Source organism: Cebus imitator, unplaced genomic scaffold (assembly GCF_001604975.1).
Source record: "Cebus imitator isolate Cc_AM_T3 unplaced genomic scaffold, Cebus_imitator-1.0 Scaffold170, whole genome shotgun sequence".
Taxonomy (NCBI): domain Eukaryota; kingdom Metazoa; phylum Chordata; class Mammalia; order Primates; family Cebidae; genus Cebus; species Cebus imitator.
Genome location: NW_016107485.1, coordinates 1,206,340 through 1,216,826, shown reverse-complemented (window position 1 = coordinate 1,216,826; position 10,487 = coordinate 1,206,340). Strand labels below are relative to the sequence as shown.

Sequence of the window (10,487 nt, the reverse complement as noted above, 5' to 3'; positions counted from 1 at the left end):
AAAAAAAAAAAAAAAAAGAATGGGCCTGGTGCGGTGGCTTCCGCTTGTAATCCCAGCACTTTGGGAGGCCGAGGCAGGTGGATCACCTGAGGTCAGGAGCTCAAGACCAGCCTGGCCAACATGGCGAAACCCTGTCTCTACTAAATACAAAAATTAGTTTGGCATGATGGTGGGTGCCTGTAATCCCAGCTACTCAGGAGGCTGAGATTGAAGAATCACTTGAACCGGGAGACAGTGGGTTCCGTGAGCCAAGATCGTGCCACTGCACTCCAGCCTGGGAGGGTGAGTGAGACTTTGTCTCAAAAAAAAAGAATGAGTCCTAAAGTAAGATTTTTCCTGTAAAGGGGTCAGGATCCAGACCCCAGGAGTGGGTTTTTGGATCTCACATAAGAAACAATTCAGGGCGAATCTACAGAGTAAAGTGAAAGCAAGTTTATTAGGAAAGTAAAGGAATAAAAGAATGGCTACTCCATAGACAGATCAGCCCCAAGGGCTGGTTGCCCATTTTTAAGGTTATTTCTTGATTATATGCTAAACAGGGAAAGGATCATTCATGCCTTCCCTTTTTAGAGCATTTAGGGTAACTTCCTGATGTTGCCATATCATTTGTAAACTGTCATGGCGCTGGTGGGAGTGTAGTAGTGAGGATGATCAGAGGTCACTCTCATCGCCATCTTGGTTTTGGTGGGTTTTGGCTGGCATCTTTACTGCAACCTATTTTATCAGCAAGGTCTTTATGACTGGTATCATGAGGTGACCTCTTCTCATCCTGTGACTCAGAATGCCTTAATCTCCTGGGAATGCAGCCCAGCAGATCTCAGCCTTATTTTATCCAGCCCCTACTCAAGATGGAGTTGCTCTGGTTCAAATGTCTCTGAGCATTTGACAAGATGAAGTATGAAGGATGGATGCTCAAGAATATAGCATCTATCCTCAGTCAGACAGGACTGTTCTCTGCTTAAAGCACATCCTCCAGCCAGGCGCGATGGCTCATGCCTGTAATCCCAGCACTTTGGGAGGCCGAGGAGGGCGGATTACCTGACGTCAGGAGTTCGAGACCAGCCTGGTCAACATGGTGAAATCCCATCTCAAAAAAAAAAAAAAAAAGCACATCTTTCACTTGGACACCTTCATGCTTTTGCTCTTCCATTTATCCTAAAGGAGTACTCTTCTCCTCCTCTCCCTTTCTAAGATCCCCTTTTTCAAGATCTAGTTCAAATTCCTCTTTCATAAAGCCTTCCCAGTCATCAAGGGGAAGAACTCCATTAAGCCTCCCTCCTTATTCTAAATTCCTTTGCATCTTACTGTTCACAACATTCACAACATCTGGCCATGAATTGTTTTGGCACAGTTTAAGAAACTAACTCCAAAGTCCGATTTTTTTGGTTTATAAAAGCCACCCTTTCCTTTAGTGCTTAAAATTACTAGTCTAAGCCCTCATGATGATCAGCCACTGCAAGTTTAGCAGTTTCCTGGATCCCCTCACATGTAATCCTCAGAGAATGCTTATATTTCCTGCAGATCCCTGCTGCTTCTGGGGTTCCTCTGGTCACTTCTGGCCATCTTGTGATGAGCTTCTCCAGCTGTTCCTGCTTTCCCCACCCCCCTCATCCCAAGTGCAGACATAGGCCCCGCCATTATCTGCCAGATATGTAAGAGATCAGCTGAAATACCTGCTTCATTGAAAGCTTTGGAATAACAGGAGGGGATTGTGTAGGAAAGAGGGGAAAAAATCCACAGAATGAGATATAGGAGGTTATTGTTCCATTCATTCATCTGCACAGGGTATTTTGTTTTTTTCTCTCACACTGTGCATTCTTCATTCTGCTGCCACATTATCCTGAGACTTACCATCTGCCACGGAGTGACTTTGCTCATGTCTGTCACTGGTCCATTTGCTAGAACCCCCCCTCCCCACCGCCAGGTGCTGGATCCTGATCAGGAGGCCCAATGAGAAGGGAAAACCCCATGGTGGCCCCAGACTCATTTCTCAAGACACATCCTACCCTGGAGAGATGGATCTCTTCCCACAGTACAGGTAGTTTCAACGTCATGAAGGAGAGCTGTGTAGCTCAGCATGGTCTTAAGCTACTAAGAATATGATTTTGGCTTTACTGGCATAAAGCCATTGAAGTGTTTCTCAAAAGCAAACAAACAACAAAGTCTCCTCCAAAAATTGAATCAGAAAATAGCAGGTAATTTAAAAAACAACTTTCCCTGGCTTCTTGATATTACATTTTCAAAAATATTGATACTCAAGCTCATTAAAACAGTCTAGCACATTTTTTCTCCCTTAAATATGTTTTATTATACCTTACAAAAATTAGCAGGCTAGTAAAACATCTGGGAGGAGAATGGTAGTGCCATCCAAGGGGAGGCCAGGGATCTGTCCCTGTCTTTGAAGGCTCACGGTCTGGGTGGGTGGGTTGTGTTTTGAGGAGTCATTAACAAAAATGTTCTCAAGAGTGACATGTTATTAATTTGGATGTGAAATAAGACTGTTAGACCAAAATGCTCTTCCCAATGTATTCACAACTCAGCCCTCTTTGTCTTAGTCCAGACCTTGCTGAGATCCCTTTGATCCTTTGGAAGAGAAAAATGTCTTATTTCATCTCAGTCAGTGGATGCTGAGTCTGGAGAAGTCCTGGGAAGCAAGCAGTACTTTAGCAGGGGAAACGTGTCCCCTCGTCAGTCTGCCTGCCAGGGAATAGGCAATGGTTTGTCCGCTGGATGGGCCCAAAGTTATTCAAAAGAGCCGGGACAGCCACTCCCTGGAAAATTCCTTTCTGGAAGGGAGCTCCCCAGGAACTAGGAGGCAATGTCAACAATGAGATATGCTTCCCTCCTCTTCCACCAGGAGTCTGCCACGAGCTGGTGAGGAAGGCATCATGAACGCTGCAAAAGGTTAGAGATGCCCAAGACGTGTTATTAGTAAGTGCTGGGATACTTGCTAAGAATTTAGATATGAGGGATATGGATGGTCCCAATTAGGAGGCTCTTAACCTTTTCTAGGTCACAAAGCCATTTGAGAATTTGACTCTTCCCACTTCCCTCTCAATCTATGTAGGCACACAATTTCTTGTATAATTGAAGGGTTTTCCTAGAACACTCTGAAGCTTCTGCTCTAGACTATAAATGCCTGGAGGGCAAGGACTGGATTTGTTCTCTAATGTGTTCCAGCATCTACCAAAAATGCCTAAGATGGAGGAAGTGTCAATCAATGTTTATTAAGTGGTAAGATAAGATGCAGATGTGCACTTGCCTGTCAGCCTCTGCAGAGCCAGGCTGAGATGTGCAAATGCAGTGGCATCAGTGCCTTGAGGTGCTTAGAGGCTAGCAGTGCTCGCATCCCTGGCACTATTCTTTTCTTTTGTGACGAAGTTTTGCTCTTGTTTCGGGCTGGAGCACAACGGAGCAATCCCGGCTCACTGCAACCTCCTCCTCCTAGGTTCAAGTGATTCTCCTGCCTCAGTCTCCTGAGTATCTGGGATTACAGGTGCCTGCCACCATACCTGGCTAAGTTTTGTATTTTTAATAGAGACAGGGTTTCACCATATTGACCAGGCTGATCTTGAACTCCTGACCTCAGGTGATCCACCTTCCTTGCCCTCCCAAAGTGGGTTATAGGTGTGAGCCACTGGGTCTGGCCTGGCACTATTCTTCTTGACATTTAAGGCCAGGGCTGATGGAATGTGAGACCTTCTCTCTCCTAACCCGCTGGTCCTGACCTAATCTAGTGAACTGAGGTCCAGGACCCAGGTTTTGACCTAAAGGACAAAGACTGAGACAAAATTAATAAAAGTAGGGAGTTTACTTGGGCCAGATTTGAGGACTACAATTTGGGTGCATAGATTCAAGTTGCCCTGACTATATGCTAAGATTAGTTAGCAGCAGTTACACGTGAGTTTTTAAAGAAGAGGCAGTTCCTAAGTTGTTTGCTAAGAAGTTACATCGAAATAACATAAGCTATTATTTAGCTGTACATTGTTCTTTGTATCACAAATGCCAGGAACATGAAGATAATAGGTGAGGTAGCTCGTCAAGACCAAAACACCTTTAAACACTTGCCCCTAGCCCTGGGAATGGCGGGGGACAGTGGGCATGACTGAGGTCCCACACTCATGTCTCCCTGGGACTGATAAATTTGCATGCCTCACAGAACTTAGACTGCTCTCAGCTATTTTTCTTTTCTCACAGGGAAGAGATGAGCAATGACACTTTGAAGGTTCTTGGATTGCTACTCAATTTTTGCAGTGACTTTGATATCAATTTATCCTAAATGCTTCTCTGAATTCAGTCATTCAGGTGTGCTGCTTTTACTGAGTATCTTTGGTCTACTGTGTTCCAGGAGGGTGCTTGATAGATATTGGGGGCTGAGTCACCACAACAGCTGGTCTTGATCACCTCAAGGGTCTCTGCCACCACCAGTAAAGAAGCCAGGGGCCGCTGTTACCATTGCCACTTCTAGAAACTACAGGCCTGCTGTTAACTATGCTGGGAATTCAGAAAGCTATGGGACCCTAGAGTAAAATGGACTGTGTCCCAAAGTATTAGAGCCTTTCATGAAAGAGGTCCATCAATTCACATGCCCACACATTCACTGATTCTCTACACTGCCAGGATGGAACTGAGCACAGCTCACCAGTTCAGAGTCCTACCCTTGTGGTGAATTCCTCTTAGGGGCTCCACAATCCTTTCTTGCAACCTAACCTCAGACTAGGGGCAGTTGCATTCATCAGACCTATTTTTATATCCTTGAGTTTAAATGAGGATCAGAGTTCCAGTCCCTTTTTACCCCTGGGAGAATCCCAATGTTTAATGTAATTTGGTATATGCAAATAGATATAAAAGGATTCTTCTTATCTCTACGTGCTGCAGAAATAGAGGCACTAATGTAAGCAGATACTCTGAGGGGTGGGTTCAGGAAACGTGCCGGTAGTGCCAGGCGGGGAATGGATGTTGTCTGCTCGTCTCAGCCACACTGGAACCCAGACTCTTGCCTAGCCAAAATATGCTGCTAGTCTTGCTTAGTAATAGACATTTAGCCTTATTTTTTTTTCCAATGACTTTTCCTTCACTCTCATGTTTCATAATCTTTTCCTAGTTTTTGGCACTGCTGACATACCTACATCTTGGATTATTCTCCCCTGCTTGCTAATCCTGTACCAGTGGCTTTCTGTTGGTTTGCTTGCAATTGAAGGCTTTCACCAAGGCTCTATTTCCATTTTTTGAGATGAGGGCTCACCATGTTGCCCAGGCTGGTCTTAAACTGCTGGGCTCAGGGATCTCTGTGCTCAGTCTCCTCAGTAGCTGGGATTACAGGCATGAACCACAGCACCCGGCCCCTTTTTTACCCCTTTTCGACATAGACTTCTCCAGAGTATTAGGTTTCCTATCTATTTGCTTACTTACTCACCCACTCCTTATTCACTTATTTATTGAATTTCTTTCATGTCTCTGTTATGATGTTGGGCATTGGGAATACCAAGATGAATAAAACCTAGTTTCTACCTTCAGGGAGTCACAGATACTGATAAGGCATAGTCTGACCCAGTACCTGGCTCTTTCTACTCACAGTCTGGTACTCATTGCCCTCTATTGAAAGGCTAAGGCTTGATTTTAATCTCACATCTTTCATGAATCATGGGATTCATGAAAGATGTGAGATTAAATGTAAGCTAGCACCACTAGCTTACATTGATTTTCTTCTCTATACTGTTCTGGTCAAGAGAGCTGGAGTTTTTACCTTCAATAGTTTGTTACGCTGGGTAATTCATTTAACCTGTGTTAGACTTAACATCTGTCTGTGACATGAAGAGGTTATAGGACTAGGGTCCTTCCATTGTCAAAATTCTGTTTCTGTGATCATATATAATTGTGGGGAGGGGGAGATGGCCAATATAAAAGAGCAATTATATAGTGAAACCAGTACTTACAGAAAAAAAGAAAAACCAACTTATTGGTGACATCCTCATGAGCATTGCTAGTACATCATAAAATTGTTGGTTGGGCCTGAAAAATACCCATCCTTATCACCTATTATAATCAGCCAGTTGCGGCCAGGTGCAGTGGCTCATGTTTGTAATCTCAGCACTTTGGGAGGCCTAGGCGGGCGGATCACCTGAGGTCGGGAGTTCGAGACCAGCCTGACCAGTATGGAGAAACCCTGCCTCTACTAAAAATACAAAATTAGCTGGGCGTGGTGGCACATGCATGTGATCCCAGCTACTCAGGAGACTGAGGCAGGAGAATTGCTTGAATCCAGGAGGCGGAGGTTGCAGTGAGCCAAGATTGCACCATTGCACTCCAGCCTGGGCAACAAGAGCAAAACTCCATCTCAAAAAAAAAAAAATTAGCCTGTTGCCAGACCCATTACCATACTCAGGTAAGGGAAGGCAGACTTGGGAGTGACTGGAGTTAAAGCAGAATAAGGTTGGCAGCCTTAAACTTTCTGGAAGTATTGTCCTTGTACAGAAATTGTCCTAAGGTCATTGACCTTTATAGTGAATTTGTGCCTTAATCTCTAAATATATAAAGGTCATTTATGTTAAATAGAGTAAAAGTTTGCTTTAGATCTTAAAAATAACTTTCTGATGAGAAAAATGGTATATGGACACTGTTTTCTTACTCATTGATACTTTGAATTTACAGAAGAGAGGCTTACTCAAGATAGTTGACTAAAGTGGGGTGTGTGCGTGTGTGTGTGTGCACGCATGTGTGTATGTAAGATTGTAGAAATAATACATCAGGCAGTCTCTCATGGGCATCCAAGAATAGGAACAAGGCACACAGAAACTGGAACAAGAAAGTCAGCAGCTCAGGCTCCACTACCCTTTCCAGGGGGCCAGTGTTCCCTTTGTCATTACCTGCTTCTGAGTCTAAGCTACTGTTACACTTCTCTTTGAAACAAGGTCTCTCTTATCACTGATGGTTTCTTTGCTCCCTTATGACTTCAGCTTGGGGATTGCTTTGGTTTGGTTTGGCACCTACTCCAGCCCCAACTCTACACAACTTTGCAGAAAAGCACCTACCAGCATCTTACTAATTAGTCTCTGTGTTTGTTAGAGTTCTCATGACTGTAGAAGACCATAATTTAAATGAATTTATGAAAAACAAAGAATTTTTTTGGTTTGTACAATCAGGAAGGATATTGTTGGTCAGCCTCAGGCATGACTGATCCAGTCATACACAATACTGTCCAAATGCTATCTCTGTCTCTTAGCTGCATTTCTATTTGCATGTTGTCCTCACGAATCCAGACCACAGAAAGGCTCTTTCCATGCAGCAGTGGAAGGGTGAGGCTGGGCATGGCTACTGGCAGCTCAGGGTTACATCATCATAGCTTTTGAGCCCAGAGGACAGAGCTTTTCCTAACTCTGCTCCAGCATATGGATTCTAAAGGAGGAACCCTTGGCCTGCCTTGGGTTGGATGGTCACTCTGGATCAGTCGCTAGGGTTGGGTGATGGATATTATAATAGATCCCGTTCCCTTTCCTGAACTTTGGCTTTATATTGTGATATTGGCTTTGTATTGTGATACTATATAGTCCCATTAGAATCACATGGTTTATGTAATGGGGAAGGAGCTGCTGCCTAAAAGGGATTGAGGTAGTGGTTAGTAGAAGAAAATAGGAAAGAATGTTTAAAACAACAGGTATCTACCATAGTTTCTGTGCCTCTTAGTTCAATTTCTTGAGGAAATCTGCTGCATTTATCCCTGCCTTTGGCTTGGTTTCTCCTGGGTTGTTTGCCTACCTGTGACCCAATCAGATGGGCAGCCAACTCATATGTAGGACTGCTGCAGTTAGGGGTCTGGGTGGGGGGCTCGATGAGTGACCTATCTACCACAATAATATAAAACATAATTAGAAAATTATATAAGAAAGAATAGATCCCAGCACACAGAAATCACTACAATAAGTATTTTCATTAATATATTCTTTTATCTATGTGTTAATATATGTCTTTAAAAAATGGGATCAGCTGGGTGTGGTGGCTCACACCTGTAATCCCAGCACTTTGGGAGGCAGAGGCAGGTGGATCACCTGAGGTCAGGAGTTTGAGACCAGCCTGGCCAACATGGCTAAACCTTGTCTCCACTAAAAATACAAAAATTCACCAGGCATGGTGATGCATGCCTGTGCTCCCAGCAACTCAGGAGGCTGAGGCATGATAATTGCTTGACCCTGAGAGGCAGAGTTTCCAGTAAGCTGAGATGGCGCCACTGCACTCCAGCCTGGGCAACAAAGTGAGACTCCATCTCAAAAAAAAAAAAAAAAAAAAAAAAAGGCTGATATTGTTTATACTATTTTGCAACATTCTCTTTTTACTTCATTATCTATTCTTCTACAATGTTAGTGACTTGAACTAGGGTGATGGGGATGGTGATAAGTGGTTGGATTTGACATACAGTACATAAAGGTAGAAGCAGTGGGATTTGCTAATGGATTGAGTATGAGATGTGAAACAAAGAAATTGTCAAAATTATTAGATACTATTGCCTATTCATGGGGGTATATAATGTGAGATTGAAATTAGAAGCTTTTTGGACTAAGATTCATATGTACTGAGCAACTTTTGCTTTTCCAGTTAGGCATTAGGGGGATTCCAAAATAATTTTATGAAAAAAATCCCTGTTCCTACAGAACTTAAAAATCTGCCCAGAGGCAAAATAACCACAAATGAAATGATGAAATGTATGGCAATAAAAATGAGTCACACACCACAGCATGATTGAATTTCACATCTATAACGTTGAGCGAAAGATGTCAGACACAAAACAAGATTATATGATTATATTATTTCATTTATATGAATTTCCAAAACAGGCAAAACTAATCCATGGTGCTAGAAATCAGGATAATGGTTACCACTGAGATGTGGGGAGGGAGATTGAGAAGGATTTCTGGGGTGCTAGTACCATTCTGTTTCTTCACCTGGGGGGTGGTTACATGAGTGTGTTCACTTCATTGATTTTATTGAGCTTATGATTTGTATAATTTTCTGGACATGTGTTATATTTAAATTTAAAAAGGTTAAAAACACTCCAGTTCTACATTGTGTATTCCTGATTCCAAGTGCAAGAAAAGGGTATCTAAAGAGGGAAAACCCAGCTTAGGCTTGAGGAAAAGGGATAAGAATAAGGCCTAGAGGCCTGGTGGTGGAGAAGATGGTCCCAATGGTAGGACACATGGGGCCTGAGTGTGAAGTAAGAAAGTGAGGGCCAACATGGGGCACAGTGAATAGAGCGGCTCAGCTGAAGTAAAAGATGCACAATGTGACATGTAAGATGGGAGCTGAGGCTCAGAGGTGATTCAGGAGAGATGGGGTTGGGGGTCTTGAGTGCCAGGCTGTGCAGCGCGGGCCTTTTCTTTTACACAGTGTGAAGTTACTGAAGCTTTGGCATATTTATTGCAATGTGTCAGGATGTTGAAGAGGAAGGTCCTGGGTCAATGGAGTGGTGGGGTGGATGGAACTGTCATGGTGGGGCTGGAGAGGGGGTGAATGGAAGACTGTGTGCTTGAGCGTCTCAGATAGGCCTGGGGATGTTGATCTTGGCTAGTATTCTGCTCCCAGTTCTTGTTAGTGTAGATGTTTGGGTGTGCATCCTTTCCTAAGTGGGCCTCAGGGGCATCAGACTCAGGCTTGGTGTTCAGGGATAGCTTTGTAATGTACCCCTGAGGATTCCCTCATGTTTGGATCCTTCTCAGAAAGTGCGTGCTCTCGCCTGAGCCAATCCCACCCCGTCCCCCACCCTAGAGGGATCCAAACATGGGCCCCTTCTAGAGTATGCCCCCTTTAGCCCTTGACAGTGCAGAGTCTGTTAGCAGCAATGCAAGCCTCAGTGCCCAGCAACGAAGCCCAGGGCCTGGGCCAGCAGTGTGGGCAGGATATGCTAGGGGTCAGCCCCTTCTACCTTATTTAAGCAAATGTGAGTAATTCTGAATCCTCCCACTGAACCCCTTTTAGCTTATTGACTCCTCTGTAGAGTGCAGATGGTGGAGGACAGGGGTAGTTTCTTCATTTCTAGGAATGCTGGGCAACTGAAATTCCCATGTAGAGAAGCATCTTTCCTTTGTCTTCACACTTTGTAGCTAACCCGATATGCTGTCCACGGAGAGAATAGTTGATTAAGGCAGAAGCATGGGCCTGATGAGATGTATCCCAGAGCCAAAAGGGACAGTATCCTTCCCTCTAAGGTGGATCAGTATCTCAGTAGGGGCAGGGAAGATAGAATTTGTTCTTTGCTAATATTGTAGAATAGGAGAGCTTCTAGAAAATAACAGCAATACCTGATACAGTGTTTTATGATTTCACACATCATCTGAATGATCATACGTTGGTTCCTCAAGATCCTTGGCAATGATCCATCATCTGAATTATCTTATTTTCCATTTTGTGCTTCTCAACCAGGTTGTGAGAAAGAAGAGGAAAAGAGCATTACTGCTGCTTGTCATGTGAGGATTCACGTACAGATAGTAAGGAAG

At 43.8% G+C, this 10,487-nt stretch overlaps 1 long non-coding RNA gene across 1 annotated transcript in view; it reads left to right on the top strand.

Moving 5' to 3' along the window:
* The window catches only part of LOC108315351, an 88,221-nt gene extending 77,734 nt beyond the window's left edge, over positions 1-10,487 (top strand). The window contains exons 2-3 of the long non-coding RNA XR_001829891.2: positions 4,198-4,305; positions 10,414-10,487. This is a non-coding gene — a long non-coding RNA (uncharacterized LOC108315351). The remainder of the gene's footprint in view (positions 1-4,197; positions 4,306-10,413) is intronic.